This window comes from Talpa occidentalis, unplaced genomic scaffold, assembly GCF_014898055.3.
Source record: "Talpa occidentalis isolate TD23 unplaced genomic scaffold, MPIMG_talOcc4v2.1 talOcc4.15, whole genome shotgun sequence".
NCBI classification, from domain to species: Eukaryota; Metazoa; Chordata; class Mammalia; order Eulipotyphla; family Talpidae; genus Talpa; species Talpa occidentalis.
Genome location: NW_023601543.1, coordinates 2859508 through 2877503, shown reverse-complemented (window position 1 = coordinate 2877503; position 17996 = coordinate 2859508). Strand labels below are relative to the sequence as shown.

General features: G+C 52.4%; 1 long non-coding RNA gene across 1 annotated transcript; it reads left to right on the top strand.

Annotated features, from left to right (window-relative positions):
• Window positions 1-1024: 1024 nt before the first annotated feature.
• On the top strand, window positions 1025-9040 carry LOC129145850 (uncharacterized). Its single transcript, XR_008551953.1, has 3 exons — window positions 1025-2055; window positions 2949-3206; window positions 6697-9040. It is a non-coding gene; the product is annotated as an uncharacterized LOC129145850 (long non-coding RNA).
• The last annotated feature ends 8956 nt before the right edge of the window (window positions 9041-17996 follow it).

The following is a 17996-nucleotide window of genomic DNA, read 5'->3' as shown; positions in this document are numbered from 1 at the left end:
CCCATGCCCGCCTTCCCAGCCTCTCCTCTCTTTAGCCGAGCCTCCTGCCAACTGCCCGGGCCGCTCAGCTCAGGGAGGAAGCCAGATCCTTGGCTGGTGGCCCCTGTGGCTCAAGAAAGCTCAGTCTTAAGCTTAAAGCCCCTCGAGGTACCTCAGGGGCGGGGGGAGGGCGCTGCTGGCCAAGGGTGGCGGCTGAGCAGCCACGTCCAGGTCCCACCACCTCTAGACTTTGCAGCCATATCTCAATCTGGCACCCTCTCCCCTTCCTGAGACTCAGCCCCGTCCTCCCCAGGCCCTGCCTTGGCTGTGGACCCAAATCCCCAGAAACAAAGAGGCCATTTAGGTGCAAATATCGCTGGTGAATAAAGAAAGGAGATTCACTTGCCAGATTATTTAAAGTGAGTTGTCTAAGCCTTTTCTCTTTCGCCAGCCCGCTGGCCCAGGGCAGCTCCCCACATGCCTCCGCTACCTGCAAGAGTAACTGACCAGCAAACTGCAGCCTGAGGCAGAGCCTCAGCTGCCTCCAAAGAGGGTGGGCAAGCCTGGTTCACACGAGCAAGCCTGGTTTCTCGAGCAGGTCTGTTCGACTGTCCCTCCCAGCAGAGATTATAAACCTGCTTTGGGGATGCAGCCTCCTGACAAGACTTCTTCCCTGGCTGGCCTCTGACTGGCCACAACTGGTGGTGTAGCAGGCGGGATGCCTGCAAGTCCCCCCCCCCCACACACACACACTGCCCCCGCTGCCTGCCCAGTGGCCTCCGGCTAAGAGTGGCCATGGGTCGAGAGCAACTGCGCTTTGCCAGCAAGGCCTCAAAGCAGGCTGTGGCAAGTGGTGGGATCCCCGAGCTGGGGGTGTCCTCATATGCCAGTTTCACCTCGGCTCCAGAATCACAGCGTCTCCCAGGCTCCTCGCGCTGCGATGCTCTCGTTATCTGCGGGCCGAGGAACGCCAACGCCACAGGCCGAGGAAAGCGCAGCCGGGACTGTGCAGGACATGCATGCGGCGCAGCAGGCGCTGCCAGAGGTCCCGGCTCCCGCCAGGCCACCCCCTCTGCCACCTCGCCAGAGCCCTGGGCACAGACGCGGAAGTCAGGCTACCCTGCCCCAGGCGGGTGTCTGTCAGGTGCCCCCAAGATCCCTTGCTCTTTGCTTCCTGCCTTGAGCGAAGATGAGCTCCTCCTTTCGGCAACTCTGGCTGCAGGGGAAGCGAGCACCACGCCCGCGGCCAGCTGCCATGCCCAGTCCCCACTAGACAGCACCCTGCAGTCTGTTCCAGGTGCCCACAACTGCTCCCTGGGAAACATCAGCCCTGAGTTTGTGACCCAGCTCTGCCTTTTACTGTGGTGAGCTCTCGGAGTGTGCGTCCAGGGACTTCATTTTCTTCACTCACTCCATTAAAGACCTTTGTGCAGCGCCTGCTGGGAGCCAGCCTACTATGTGCCGCTGGCTCCAGGAGAGACAGGCAGAATTCCCTGCCCTCCAGGAGCTCGCCCTCTTGGTCTTCCAAGGAGCCGGCCATGTGAATAAGCATAATTAGCAGGAGATGAATTAGGGGGAGGTAATTCATACTGATGCCCCTACCCCCATGTTGGGCTCCAATGTGGAGCTGAGCTCCTAAAAATGCCCCTGTCAACATCATATTATAAACACAAAGTGAAGGCCTAGGGACTAGAGAATTCTAGACTTGCAATAAGAAAGTAATTTTTGCTGCAAGGATTTCATAAGATTTTTTTGAACTAGTTTGGGGTGGCAGTGTCTGGCCACCGCAAGCTGAGGACAGTCACCCACTGCAAGGGGTGCCCTCGGGCCAGAGAGAGCCAAAGGACTTTCAAACCCAAGTCCTGTGTCCACAGTATTAAGATGGGGTGGTTGATAAGATGAGATGATTTGATAATAGTTTTCCAGGAAGAAATACAGCAGCAGGAAGGGCAAGATGCCCCCGCGCGCAGTGCCAACCATCGCAGCACTCACGTGTGAGACCAGGCAGGGCTCTGAACGTCCTCAGGCCCGCGGGGAAGCCAGCCGCTCCGCTTCACCTGCCAGTCACAGTCGCAGGTGACAATTCCTCCCCGCCCCACCCCCACCCAGCTCCCAACTCGGGTCCTGTCCTCACTGCAAGCGCTTCTTGCAACTCTGTCCCAGGGCCGCTTTGCTGTCCCAGCAGGAGAAACGCTTGTATGCAAAGGGGCCCCAAGGAACAGGAGCAGGCGCACCCCCTCCTGAGGGGCGCCAGGGCCCCGCCCCCAGTGATGGCCCGGCGAGGTGGGAAATATTTAGGATGAATACGCAGGCTTTGTTTGGAGAAGAGAATGGAAGGGCTGGGGGGTGCTCAGGTTTCTGGCCCATTTGCATCCCAGAAGAGAAAAAAATGTGCTTGGGGAAGGCAACCCCAGAACTGCATTCCCCAGCACCGAGTGTGCCTCAGACTCCACTTCTTGGTGGAAAGTTCTCTGGTCATGCAGTCTGATCGTGGCGATGGCTGGTCATGTGCCATCCCTGGGGGCCAACTCCAGGGCCACCTCCCTCAGAGCCCTGGGGGCATCGTTGTGGCTTAAACCCTCTCAGAAAGTTCATCTGCAGACAGGGACCTGCAAGTGACCTCTAACCCCTGTCACTCCCCCCACCCCAACAGCCAGGCAGACCCGAGGTCCCCCTGCCAGGGCTCCGGGTGCCAGGGGCCACAGTGGTGGTTCCCTGGGATGGGTCCAGGGTCCCTGGCACCCAGTACAGAGGCTGCCTGGCCTCTGGGTAGGACCTGAGTAAGAATTAGCTTTACCGCTAGTGGTTTACTCTCCTCCCTTGCCCCTCCTTGTTCTCCCCGGCGTCCTTCTCCCTCTCCTTGGTGTTGTTGCTGTGACCCCCATTAGCAAATTACCACCAATCGGTAACTTAAAATAGAAATGTACTCATTTATGCAGAATTGTGTGTGTGTGTGTGTTCTCTCACAGACAGGCACCCAAAATCTGAAATCAGGGTGTCAGCATGGCCACACTCGCTCTGAGCTCCAAGAGCTGCCTCTTCCAGCTTCTCGTGGCCCCAGGTGTTCCTTGGCTTGTGGCCACGTATCTGCCTCCACCTTCTCATCACCTCGCCGTGTGCGGCCAGCCTCCTGTCACAAGAATACCGCTGTGGGATGTGAGACCCACCTGGAGGATCCTGAGCATCGAGACCCTTACTACATGACATCTGCAAAGACCTTGCTTCAAGTAAGGTCTCATTCCTAGCTTCTGGGTGGACATCTTTTAGGTGCCACCATTCAATCCGCTACAGTGTGATGATTATGATTTCCCATTACCCTCAGTGTGTCCCCACAGGAGGCTAAGTTCTCATCTCTGCAACAGGGGACAGGGCCAAGATGTCAGAGGACACCTTCTGTGGGCCTGGCCAGCGTTTGCTGCTGTCCAGTGGGGCAGCCCCAGGTCTCTGCTGCTCCTCCCCAGGGGCCATCCAGACTTCAGCAAAGGGGTGCAAAGAGGCTCCCCCATTGCTCTGTGTCGGGACAGGAGACACAGGCCAGCCCGAGCGCAGGCCCTGACTACCACCTCAGTCACTCTGGCACTTCGTCCAGGTGAAATGGCAGTGGGGGGCCTGACTGGGCTGTGGAGCCCACGCAGAGGGGGAGGGGGTGTCTGTAGCCGCCAAGGGGCCTGCCAGAGGCTTTGCGGCTATGCCTGCCAGGCTCCCACCTGAGAGGCCTGTGTGAGAAGCTCCTTCCCTGCGTCAGGACAAACATTGCCCCTTGTGCTGGGAGCGGCGGGGGGGGGGGGGGGGAGGGACACCCGTGCACAGCTTGGCCCCTGACATTTCCCAGAATGCACTGAGGGAACAGAATAAGAGAAAGACTATGTCTTTCGCCAAAGGGGGAGGGGGCATCCTAGTGACCAATTTGGGTGATTATCTGCAAGAAGAGGGCCCTTTATTCCAGGCGTGTGCATGCCTGTTAATTTCCTCTCGCGGGCTCCAGTGGGGGCTCAGTAACCATGCGATTGGTATTCCTTGCCAGCCTTGGAGGATGCGGGCACTCTCTTCAGAGAGGGCTCCAGGTGGTACAGGTGCCACCTGCACTCCCCGCTTCCCGTTAACTAACTGCTCGGCACCAACCTCCAAGAGGCGGGGCAGGCCAGGGCGGGAACGGGTCTGCCCGGGCCTGGTGGGTCTTCTCCGGCCTGGAGGCAGCCAGTGGCCAAGACATTCCTGAGGTCCCGGTTAACCTTGGCACCTTCCCTGCTTTAAGGGAAACAAAATGAAAACGCAAGATGGTGACAGAGGGACCTGGCCCCCTTAAGTGAGGAAGGCACAGAAGTTACAAACCAGGCCAATTAGGGGGTGGTGATTTGCATGACAAGAAGACCCTTAGCTTCTTAAAAGCAGTTCTCACGGGGCTGCCATAGATGGAACCCCAGGGGGTTAAAGATTCAATTTACAAAACAGTGACTTGCCAGCAGCATCTCTGTGGCAGCTCTGCGGGCTCAAGTCGGCGCTTCCGGACTGACTTCTGCCCAGCCTCCCTGCCCTGAGGTTTCTTGTCTCTCAGAAGACACAAACGGTCCTCCTACAAGCACGCACGTGGCCCGGGCATCCCGCAATCTGAGGAGCCTGTGCCCTTTTGGGGGCCTTTAGTGTCCACATTTCTAGAACAAGGCAGGGTTGGCACAGTAATCTCCAAACTTCACCACTTTCAATTTCACCATCCCAGGAGCTCCACTCCAGGGCCTCACTGGGTGACCCTGGGGGTGCCCTTGGCCTGAAAGTGGGGATAGGGACATTGCCCTGGTAATGCCCAGAATGATGACGAGGCGGAAATCAAACATGCTTGCGAAAATACTTCAGAAATGGTGTTAGGGGGAAAAGGATGTTATTCGGGGCTGCCCTATAACAATGGTACCATTTTACAGGTGGTATTTCAGAGGGGCAGCCTCTGTGCCCCAGAAAGGGCACTAAATTCACCTTAGTCCGTCTGACGCGGTGGGAGCACGCGCGCTGCGCGCTGAGGTGTTGCAGGAAGCAGCTGGGCAGGCTCCATGGAGCTTTCAATCTGATCTATGCTTAAAGGAAGGAAACTTCTCCACATTGTCACACTTACAGAGTAGTAGAAACCTAGAAAGAAAAGTTTGAGTTTCACAGAACTTAACTGGACCGAAGTCTGGAATATAGTAGAAACTTCAGGAAATTACTTAGAAGTGCCCATAGAAATAGTTTTCAAAATAAAACTAAATTTTTCGAACTTGCCCAGACTCTGGAGCTCACAAAGGCACTGGGATTTCCTGGGAGCGTGAGCAGTCCCCACAAAACTTGGTGACGCTGACAGCTAGAAGCCCCCACAGTTGCTCAAACAGAGGAGGAATTTGTTGAGACCTTAAGGATTCAAAGTGGCTTTTAAAGGGTCTGAAGTCCAAGCCTCAGGCAGAGAGTCGTTCTCAGAGCTAGGAAGTTTGTGGAAATTGAAATGAGCCAGGGGAAAAAAAAAACAACAGGAGAAGAGGAAGAGCAGGAGGTGTTGGGTGGGGGAGGGGATGGGGCTCAAAGCAAGGGGGTGGGGAAGGAGAGAGGAGAAAGAATGCCAGCATTTCCTGGGGATTTTAATTTTCACATTACAAAACACCACACGTCTGTCAACCATTGCATTTTCCCGTGCCGCCCACTGCGACCACAGGGAGGTACCTCAGGGAGGAAGAATGCAGAGCTCTGTCCTTCTCGCTGGTGCCTCAACCTGATCTGCCTACTGCTGTTTGGCCACAAAGGAGGGAAGAGCCCCTGAGAGCTGCCCAGGCTCTTCTCTCTCCAGGGAAGGGCACTGCTCACCTCCACCCCCTTCCCGATTGTACCTGCTTCCTGTCGCAGGAGTCTGGAGCAGCACGGAGGCCACCTAGGTTATGTTGTCGTTTTTTGGAGTCTGTGGGCTCGGAGTGCAGGGTCCTTGGGTACACTCCGGGAAAGGTGTCCCCAGAGCTCCCCTTTCAGTGACACGTGGCGAGTTTCCCAGGCGAGTTTCTCCACGAGACAGAGATGGTCGTTATATTTAAAGGGCAGGCTTATTAGGGAAAGGGATGGAAGAGTAAAAGACACGTGCATGGACACAGCAGGCAGGAAGGGCTGCCCCAAAAGGGACCGGTTGCTGAGAGAGGCCTGCGTGGTTGCAGGCGGTGGGGGGACTTGAGGGGAGCGGCCTCTGCTGAGGGAGGTCAGTGAGAAGTCCCGGCAGCTACAGGTCACAGGCAGGCAGGAAGCTGCTGCCCAGCGGAGGGAGAGAGTTGGTGAAAAGAAGGACCTGCATGGGCACAGGTGGGCACAGGGAGTGCTGCCCCAAGCCTGTGCAGAGACTGCACTGATACAATCTTCTTCTCTGTGGGAGGGGCGCACTCCTTGTGAGCCTTGGTTGCTGCTGATTTGGGTAACTGCAGAATCTGAAAGGGAAGGAGATTTCACAATGGGCTCGATCTCCATATCTTTACCCTTGGGGGTCTGTTGGGCTCCATCTCCGTATCTTTGCCCTTGGGCCTGTGCTCTAGACACTCCCTACAGCAGTCTGATACCTGCTTGGATCTTAAGCTTTGTAATTTGGGCGTTGGCGCCTAAGGATCTTGGTGTCCATAGCTGGGACAATGGCTGTGCTAAAGCGGTCCACCCCCACCACCAGCTCTTGGCATTTTGTGAGCCTGTGCCAGCACCACCCCACATCCCTCTGGGTTCTTCTAGGCTGGCAGATAAACAACCATCACACAGATTGATAAGAGGAGGAAAGCAGCTTAACAATCACATGTCTACCTCCTGCGAAAGACCTGGCCTGAGAGTGACCCACACACAAGGCTTCGGACACCAGCTACACGGCTGCGCTAAGACGAGGGGATGGGGGAAGAGAGGGAAGGCCAGTTAGGGGGTTACCAGAGAAGGCACAGCAGACAAAGATATGCACAGTAAGCTCTGGCGGCTCCATCAGCAAGAGACAAGTCGATGAGGTCTTCCTGAGAGAGGCCCTCACGGAGGGCGGCTCCCTTCGGGGCCCACCCTGAGTTAAACTCCAGGCCCCTCCAGGTAAGTACTCTTTCTCCAAGTTGGCTTGTCCCTAAGCTGACAGACCGTGGAGGGTGGCAAGACCTTGGGTGGGGGGTGACCCTTCTGACTGAAACAAGCAACTAGCCTGCATTTCCCTTCCCATGCTGCCCTGTCGTGGTTCTGTTAGGGGGAAAAGGATACATTGTTGGATTCTGATAGCTAAAATTTTATTGAGGATTTTTGCATCAGTGTTCATGAGCGAGATTGGCCTGTAGTTTTCTTTTTTTGTGTTGTCCTTGTTCGGTTTTGGTATTAGTGTAATTTGTGTGTGTGGCTGTAGTGGAGTATTCATAAGTCCCTTTTAAGCGCGCGGGTGAGGACCCACAGCCAGGCAACCCGTTTTATGTCGGGGCTGCTCCGTAACAGTTCCAGTGAGATCCATGTACCAACAGGATCCCGGCTATAAAGCCCTCAGCACAGGGCTTGGCACAGAGCTCATGGCCCTGGGGCGTTATTCTCTAGAGAGCAGTTAAAGAAGTCTGTACTTGTTTACCCTTTGCTGCTTCTGGAACCCTCCTTTGCGTCCTCTATAAGATACCATATGATCCCTCCAGCAGCCACAGCAACAAGGCTTGAGTGCCCCTTGACATTGGCAACATCCTGGCCCTCTGCCAGGTGCTGTCCACGGTCATTTTGGGGATCAGGACCTATTGTCAGCCTCGGCTGGCCAGCCTACCTGGGGACAGGTCACAGTTTGTCCAGCAACTGATAGGAGGTTGGGACAGCAAAAGCTTCTATGGAGATGCAAAACCGCCTGGCCACTTGGCCAGAGCTGGCTCCGGGGCTTGGCAGAGATACCACCTTAGCAGGGGCTGGGGGTGGGAGCTTCAGCTAAGCTTGTAAGAAGCTGAGAACAGAAAGCCCCTGCCCCAGCGCCCATCATGCCAGAGCGGAGATAGGATTCACTGGGAGCAGAGAGGACTGGGTTGGGGGAACTTGGCCATCAGTGCCTAAGATGGCCAGAGACTGTAGCTTTCAGTCCTGCTCTGCGGCCTCTTCCGGAGGGGTCTTGACATCTTCAGGGTCCACCAGCATTTCCACAGCCTTCTCTGACCCGCTCCACTGCCGAGGTGCCTCTGGGCCAGCAAAAGAACAAGGCTGTGACCCTCTCCGTTTTATAGATGGGGGCACAGAGGCAGGGGAATTAACCCACCCTGGACACGCCCATACAGACCTGACAGCGACTCCCTCCTGTCCAAACCTCAGCCTCCTGGGGCTGCGGTCCCGCACAGGGAAGTGCCGCCCAGGCCGAGGACGCCTGTGACTGTCACTGCCTCCGCCCCGAGCAGCTGCTGGTGAGAAGACCCACTCCACTCGGTGCACCAGCTTCCCTCGGGCACCCCGCTTCTCTACTGAGAAACTGAACACACCTTCTGCCTATTTGCTCGCTCATGTCTATCGGGTTTTTGTGTCTTTATGAACTTGGCACCGATTCCAGATCCCGAGTTAGTAAGTGGACATGGTCATCTGTGTGGCCTCGCTCTGATGCAGAGAAGGATTCTGGAAATAAAAGAACTCACTTCTCTCAGGATTTGGGCATGGGGAAGCCGCCCCCTCCCCCAAAATCTCAAGCATCACTGCGTTGGAGGGGGTTCAGCTGGTCCAGGACGAGACCTGGAGTGGGGGCTGGGCATGCGCTCTGCTGTCACTTGCTCCAGGGGAGGGCAGTCCCGGTTATTCCAGGGGCGGTTGGCACAGTGTGGCCCAAGGGCACCTGAGTGTCCCCGAGACCCATTCTGGGGCCCAGGAGATGAAAACTCTTTTCCTAGTGACACCAAGATGTGTCTGCCTTTCCCGCTCTACCTCACAATTGCACAGTGAATATTTCTAAAGACAACACAGCATGTGATATCACAACAGACCGAAGCAGATACAAGAATCCAGCTGTCTTCTATTAAGCCTGACACTGAATAGATTTGCAAAAAATGTAAAACGATGTCATTCTTGTCACTGATAATTTTTGTTTGGGAAAATATAGTTATTTATGTCCATGTGTAATGGGCTTATGAGTGTTATTCTTAAATGGATTAGTAAGTAAACATTTTAAAAGTTTTCTCAGTTTAAATTCCTAAAATTGAAAATATCAATCGGGATACCTTGCACAACCAAGAGCTTTTTGGGGTCCCTCATAATTGCTAAGAGTGGAAAGCTCTAGAAAAGCTGGAGGCAGACCATCAGACACTCAGGGACACCATGCAGGGCAGGACAGCTCCTAGGGCCATGCAGCCACTTAACGGTAAAAATGGGACTTCACTCCAACTCTCCTGCGTGCCCAAGTTGCTACCTCCAGAGTATGTTCATCTAAAGCTTCAGGGACTTGGTTCTGGGGTAAAGGAAATGAAATGAACCAAAAGTGCCCAACTTCTCCCAGCTACCCAATCCTTGCACCCCTAGTGAGTTCAAGGTCTCCATCCACCTACCACCTTGAAGAATGACAGTGATGGAGAGAGGAGACAAGGCAGTGGCCCAGCAGAACCAGGAGCTGAGCTTGCAAGCCCTGGGCAGCAGCCATCCTCTCTGCTCAGGCCAAAGACTGACCGTGGCGCTGGGGACTCTGGTCAGCGAAAGACCCTTCCTGGGCCAATACAAAAGATTGAAATTGACCAAGGTTTTATCATTAAATTCTGTCGACTCTTGCAAAGGCTGATGCCTCTCCCCTGCTCTATCCAGAAGGTATTTCAGTTACTTCTTCCCTCCTGGTCCTGCATCCTGCATCCCAGGCATGGACATTTATTAGACACCTGCACCTACATTGTTCTTTCGTCAGTTTCCATGCTACCACTGTAACCTGTGTGCACCGATGGTTAAAAAGTGCCACTCTGTGTTCTGCAGGAGTGCCAAACAAACCCCATTTGATTTTGATTGCACCAGTGCCCTCACCTTATTCAAGACATCCCACTGTCTGAGCTGCAGAATTCACACTCACCTTCTTTATGAATTGTTCCCAAAAGCTGAGCTGGGAGGGATTATGACTTGGGAACTACTAATGGTTGGTGTTAGTAGTGTTAGCAATGAATTTCTGGCAACGGATTCATCAAACCCTGTGATTTGGTGGTGACTTGGGGAGCACTTGGCATTGCAGGGAAGCATTGGCAGAGGCATAAATAAGAGCAGACTCTGGAGGAGGGGGGGAGCTGATAAAATCTACACGTACCATTGGCTATTAACCGGGAATCATTATTTCTATGGATTTGTCACATTGGCCTTCTACAACTGACGTCCTTGGTGCTGTGCTATCCATATGTGCTCCAAGGCACATTTGTGAATGCCAATCATTTATTTCCAATATACATAGTCACGGAGGTCTGTTGATAACATGGAAATACTTTAGAGTCAATGCATTAGCATTTGCCTCCAGATCACCTTGTGGTCTTGACTTGACAACTCCATTCCTATCACAAATAAACTTGACCTTTTGCATGCCTGGAACAGGCAGGGAAACTGGCTACATCTCTGCAAGTGTCCTTTATCTCAGATGACATACCAAGTTAGATGTTCTCTTGTGCTTGGAAGTTTCTTTTTCTTACAGTAAAAAACAAAATCGATACAACTTCCAAAGCTGACAGAAGAAAAAACAGAAAATTTGAGTAGCCCACTGGATATTAGAGAGATTGAATATTCATGAAAAACTATCCCAAAGAACCCGCAGACCCAAATGGATTCACTTGCAAATACTTCCAAACATTTAATGAAGAAATGACACTAACTTGGCATAAGCTCTTGCAGAGAGTAGAAAAAGAGGGAGCATTTCCTTTTGTATTAGTTCACCATAACCTTGATTGCAAAACCTGACAAGAATATTACAAGAAAGGAACAACATAAATCAATTTCTCCCATGAACAAATCTTTAACACAAATCTTTAACAACATATTAGCCAATATTTGTAAATGCAAAGCCAATATATCTATAGATAGATAGATAGATAGATAGATAGATAGATAGATAGATAGATAGATAGATTTCTATACACACATAAATATATGCATATAGCCCCGGCTCCATTCAAATTCCATTTGTATATATGCCCGTGCATCCACATTTATGTATATTTCTTGCCCAACTACACACACACACACACACACATACACATACACACAGAGGGAGAGGAAGAGCTGGTCATATTCACATTCCTTCTGGGGTTTTCAGAAGTCATCTTCTAAATAACTTACTTGTACTGTAATTCTTGACCTAGTATCTGTTTCTGGGGAAACACAATCTAATTCAACATCCAATCGAGGTTTATTACAGGCATGTGAAGGTGGTTTAATATTAAAAAAATCAATCAACGTGATTAATAAAATTAACAGAGAAAAAGGGAGAAATCATACAATGATTTAAATTGATGCAGACATAAATTTGGCAACATTCTACAGCCATTCTCCATTAAAAAAATCTCACAGCCAAGAAGGAACAGAGGCAACTTTGTAATCTGATAAAAAGAAGTAACTGAAAACTACAGCAACCATCACAGTATGCAGTGCAATATTAAAATCTTTATCCATAGATTGGGAATGAGAAAAAGTTGCCATAATCATCACTTACACCATTGGTCCAATCTAGCTCAGTTATATAAGCAAAGCTGGTGGGAAAGGATGATTACAAAAGAGTAAACAAGTTTATTATTCACAGAGTACATGATTGGACATAAAACAAATCCCATCAAATCTACAAACTACTAGAATCCTTAAAGTAGCAGGATGCAAAGTCAATACATAAAAACCAGCTACATTTTTTTATCTGCAATGAATAAATAGAAAATAAAATAAAATAAAATACCATTTATAATCCTACCAAAAAACATCAAACACCTACCAATAAATCCAGTGAAAGGTACACAAAACTTCTTCACTGATAATAAGAAAACATTGGGAGAAATGAAGAAGATGTAAATAAAAGGTGGGATGAGCCAGTAATGGGTTAGAAGACTACTGTAAACATCTATCAAATTTTTCCACATTAATGCATTGATTTGACTCAATCCCCATTACCGCATGATGTATCTAAGACTGGGTGATATTTGTGCAAGGATACTCAAAAGACAGTTTGAAAAGGTAGCCAAAAAAAGAGTCCAGAAACACACCCATACATCATTACATGGCTATGAAAAAACTGTCTATTCAACAAATTGCTATGGGCTGAATGAACATCATATAGAAAAAATACATTGTGACTCCTCCCTCACACCATATACCCAAACCAACTCTAGGCAGAATATAAAAGGTAAAAAATATTTTAGAGGAATGTAGAATATCTTCAACCTCAGTGTAGGTAAAGATAGCTTCCATGGGACATTAAGTGCAATAACCATATAAAAAATTAATTACATGACATTAAAATCAATAACTTTCAGGAGTCTCCCTGGTGAAGCTGTCCATAGCCACTGCCGCCTGAGTTCGATCCCAGGCCAGGGAGCTGACCCACATGACACAGCAGACCTCTCCTGTCTACCCCCGCTGCTCCCCTCAGCAGTGTATTTCAGTAGATCTGCCTGTTCTGTTCCTCTGTCTCTGGTGAATCCTCTCACCCTCTGTACCTCTGGCCTACACCCCAGTTCTTGTATGCATAAAAATAAATAAATCTTTAAAAAATAAAATTGGTAACTTTTGTTTAACAAACAAACATTGAGTGGAAAGAGGCCAACCTCAGAGAGGGAAGAAGATATTTGGTATACAGAGAGATCGAGCTGGACATTAGATATAGATGTATAAATAAATGTATATTCAGGCTCCTTGTCAAAATTTTCTATTGAAAAGCCTGTCTTTTTCACAGTGATTTTTAGGGTTTCTTTATGCAGTATATGTTACAGCTGGTTCTTTGAGATACATGTCCAAGATGTATATCCAAAGAACTATGTAGAACCTATAAAGAATTCCTACTAATCTATAAGAACAAGACAGACATCCTAATGGAAACTTTGGCAAAGGACCCAAGTAATCACTTCACCAGGGTCTACACAAAAGGCCAAAGGAGTCATCAGGGAAATGCAAATGACAGCCCCCCACATCATGTGTCTGTAGTGGACTCCAGTGTGTGTCCCGCCTCCTGCTGCCCTCTCCAGCACTGAAGCGGCCTGCCCCCAGTGCTGAGGGAGCTCCGGACCTGCCCCCAGTGCTGAGGGAGCTCCGGACCTGCCCCCAGTGCTGAGGGAGCTGACATTCACAACCGAGTCCCCGGGGAGTCCCCCTCCCGGGGAAGCGTGAGCGGTGAGCCGGCCCCAGGGGCCAGGGCCTCAGGCTCGCCGCAACGCATCCTGGCATCTGGGCCCGGGCAGCAGGACAGCCGGGCTGGAGGGCGGGGGGACACTCGAACCAAACCAGGTTTCACACTCACCTGCCTTGGCCTATTCGCGGGCAGCGCGGGGGTGGGCAGGGGGTTTGTCATTACCGAGCGGGGGGCGGCTTGGGAGGGAGACAATTCTCCCTGATGACTCAGTCGGGATGCAAGCAGGGCACTTGGTGTTGATGAAAATAAAAAGGCCTGCCTATTGGAAAGGTTCAGCTCTTTGATAAATGGTCACAGTAATGAAATTCACACTCTTTAATCACAAGGGCTATAACTTAATTAAAAACACATCGAGGATTGATTTGGGTTGGAGAGCTCTCCCGGTTCCCGGCGTTATTAAATTCGGTGTTGCTTTGCTCGGCTTCATCTGCCATGCTTAGGTACGGAAGTCGATGGCTGAGGAGCCGTCATTGTCCTGATGGGGTGACCCCAGCATGGGGGCCCCGCACAGACCAGACCAAGCGAGGAGGGGGCCAGGGTGTCCAGAAAGGAACGGCGCCTGCCTTGACCGGCAGCGCCTTCGAGGCAGACTCTGGAGTGAGTCTTCACAACCCTGGTCCCAGGAGGCCTCTCCTTGTGCGCGCAGCTTGGGCACCCCAGAAGACAGCTGCTGCTGGAGAGCGCGGCCAGGAACAGCGGCCACAGAGACAGAGGCGGCCAGCGCAGCTGCAGGTGCCAGCACCTCAGTCCCGGGGGAGGGGGCGACCCCCACTCGCCCGCCGCCTGCTGCAAACCAACTCCTGGGAATGGCGTGGACTGGGGCTGCTCCCACCTGCACGTGAGAAAGGCCAGGAAAGAGAAAGAGGGGCACCCCCAGCGCACCCTTCCCTGCGCCCACTCCACACTTCCCCGCCTGTGCAGACGCTCCTGGGTGCAAATGCACGTCCACGTTCCCATCTGCACGCCCAACACACACACACACACACACACACACTGTGCAGAAGCATTCAGATATGAACACACCCCTACACACTCAACTGCACACCCAACACACGCATGCACTGAAATACACACACCTTCACACACCCAAACAAACCTGCACAGATATACCCGGATGTAGGCTCACACCCACACATGCACACACCCACGTTCTCGAACCTCCTCCCCACGTCCACATGGACAAAAGTCTACACGGCACAGATGCTCACCCCCGCACAACAGCACCCTGTCAGACACACCCACATACAGACACAACCCTGTGCTCCCACAGCCCCAAACATACACACCTAAACACACACACACAGTTGCACACCTGTGTAAGTAAACTGTCACACATACTCAGATGTTCACTCTGTTCACACATCCATACACATGCCTACAGGCATGACACACACGTTTACACTCCTGTACCTACACGTCTAGAAGCAGGCACACAGACAACACACGGATACATGTGTGTGCAGGTGTGTGCGCATGTTCAATTACCCACACAGAGTTATGCTCACATACCCAGACACACACGAACAATGGACACACATGTACCCCCAAACACGTGCACACTCATATCCATTCACTTCCTTAGATAGTGCCAAGCACGATGAGCACTTTCTAGAAACGTGTAGCTGGAGGAGAATCCTGAGAAGCCAGGTCCCGTTAGCAATGCCACAAGCTCTCTGCCCAGTGCTACCCTGGCAGCCTTGGTGGTGACCCGGCTTAGAGGCTGGTAGGTGTAGCATCCCCCCTCTCCAGAGAACGCAGTGGGAGCAGGGGTGTCCTTGCAGCAGCGAGGAGCCGTTGAAGAGTTGGAAGTGGGGGGAGGCGTGTGTGGCCTTTATGAGCATCAGAAGGGCACTGGGAAGAGCCAGATGGATGTCCCGGAGAGGCGGGCAGGGCCCTTGAAAGTATTGGCGCGGGCAGGATGACAGGACAGGGATAGCAGGGTGGGGTGGGCAGTCCCTGCCCACCTCCTCCAGGCAGCTCACCATGACTGTACATACCAGGGGGCCTGTTAGGCTCTACTTGGTGGCTCAGAGTCTGAGATCAAGGTGCTGGCAGTGCTGGCTCCTTCTGGGGGTGACGGAATCTATCCCAGACCCCTTCCTGCTTCCAGCAGCCTTGAGTGCTCTGCACATAGGTGGTTTCTCCCCGGGTCTTCAGAGAGTCCTCCTTGTCTGGGCCTGTATCTCCCCTCTTTGCAAGGACACGGTCACGAGGGAGCGGGCCCAGCCTCACAACCTTCTCTCAACTTGACGGCCTCTGTAAAGGGCCCATGTCCAAATAAGGTCACGTTCCCAGGGGGCCAGGGGCTAGGACCTCAACATGTCTGGGGAGGACCCTCATCGCACCCTGTGCAGGAGCTCACCTGTGAGCTCACCTGTGAGCAGGAGCAGGCCCCTCCCGGTGGGCCCAGCAGCAGTGGAGGCCGGGCCTGGGAACCTGCGCAGGGCAGTCCTCCAGAAGGCGAGCACGGAGGCAGCCCTGGGAGGGGGGACAGGCTGTGCCAGCCACCTGCCCAGAGACGCCAAGAGCGGGCAGCACGGAATCCATGCAGTTAGCCAAGAGCTGGGGAGCAGGGCTTACGTTGGGGGGTGACCCAGCAGTGGGGGGGATACATGTGTGGCAACAGGGCCATGATCGAGGCGGCATTTATGACTGTCCCGCTGTGGAGCAGGGACACAAAGGCTGACACCATGTCCCGGGCCTTTTGGGAAGGAAAATGGGGCACAGGTGCTGGGAATGGACATTTCAAGACCAGAGGGCAAAGGGTTCTGGCAAAAGGAAGCCTAGGCAAGGCATCCAGCACAGCTGGTTGATCCATGTCGTGACCTGGGCACCCCTGGGGGGTAAAGGACAAGCACCTGGGGGCTTGTGTATGTGAGCGTGGGGGCACAGGTGGTAAGGAAAGCTTGCCCGGGGAGCTGCACCAGAGCTACAGCTGAGCTTGGCTTTAAACTCCTCATGGAGTATCAGGTGACTGCCCGTGTTGCCCCTCAGTCATCGTATTCCCTCCCTGTCCCCAGCCCCTAGCACCTCAGGTCTCCTAGCTGTGGTTGCCCTGCAGGCAGCTGTGCCCGGCAGAAAACTGCTGGGCCCCTCACTGCCAGCGCGTGTTGTTGCTAAGCCTTCCCGGGCCACGCGTCCATCGGACACAGCTAGAAGCGTATTTGTTTTTTGTTTTTGCTTTTCTCGCTCTGGCGGCAAATCTCCACATGCTCATTGGAACAGAGGTTACCTGGGGCCAACAGAGTCCTGGGGTCTAGCGGAGAGTCAGCCCCGAGGCTCGACCCCAACTGGGGCTGGCTGCATGCACCGCTGCATCCTGGGGGCTTTCAGTCAGGTGGGGACGGCGCAGGCTGACACCTGTCAGAAGTGACAGTCAGAGAGGAAGGCGGGAGGGAACAGAAGGTGGACACTTTAGCAGAAGCAATCGATGCCCTAGCACCGAGCAAGCACAGTGCTCTTGGGCTGGAGGCCTTGGGGCATCTCTTAGGGGTCCATGCTTTTCTCCCCCACTCCTCGTCGCTTCTCTCCTCCATCGCAATCACATGGCGGGACAGGGCCACACAATCATGGGGGCCAGGTTCTGCCTCTAGGAGTGAGACCGACCACCGTGGCACCAGATGCAGCTTTTCCCTCCTTGGAACCGCTAATCTAAAGACAGAATCACAACTGACAAGGGTGGAGGAGAGAGAATGGAATAATAAAAAAAAACTATCAAAAAGTAGGCAAGAGGGCCTCCCTGGTGGTGCAGGGGGTTGAGACGCAACCTATGACGCTGTCCGCAGCCTCTGCAGCACGAGTTCGATCCCCGGCCAGGGAGAACACACATGGCACAGCAGACTTCTACTGGCTTCCCGCTGCTCCCCTCAGCACTGTATTTCAGTCTGTCTGCCTTTTCTGCTCCCCATTCTGTCTCTGCTGGGTCCTCTCACCCACCACGCCTCTGGCCTGTACCCCAGTTCTTGTATGTGGAAATAAATACATCTTTAAAAAACAAGCAGGCAAGAGAGAAGAAGCAGTTGTAGGACTTCTTTATATTTTTAAGATACAAATTCTTTATCAAATAAATGATTTGCAAATATTTTCTTCCAGCTTATGCCCCGTCTTTGTCACTTTGAGCCTTCTGGCCTTCAGACCAGGACACATCACTGGTTCTCCCTCGTTTTTCAAGCTTGGACTTGAACTACGCCTTGGTCGGCAGCTTGCGACTCACCCTGTAGATCATATCAAATAGACAGACAGATGGATAGATCGATCGATCAATACATTGACAGGTGCAGCTGTATTTGTGTACACGTGTATATGTACACACATAAAGCAGATATACATATAAAACAGATGAATACCCTGTTAGTTCTGTTTCTGGAGAAATCTGACTATTACAGCATTACATGCCAACACAGAGAACGTTTGTTTTTTGAAAAGGAACTACTTTCTAAGCAAAAAATGTAATGAGAAGAAAGGTATTGTTTTCCTTTTTGTGAGACTCTTGAATGTCCGCGCTCCGAAAGGGGCCGGGTTCTCATCCGCGCTGCTGCCTTCCGTCGGGTGAGCCGTCACCCGCCGCACAGCCCCTGGGAAATGGCACTGTCCACTTGTGAGGCGGGGCGTGGGCGGGAGGGGGCCCACATCTCCGTGTTGTGAAAGCAGTTTTCATCTTTCAGATCCTTGGAAAAGGTCTTGGAACCCTCCGGGATCCCCAGACAAGCGTTTGGGAGCC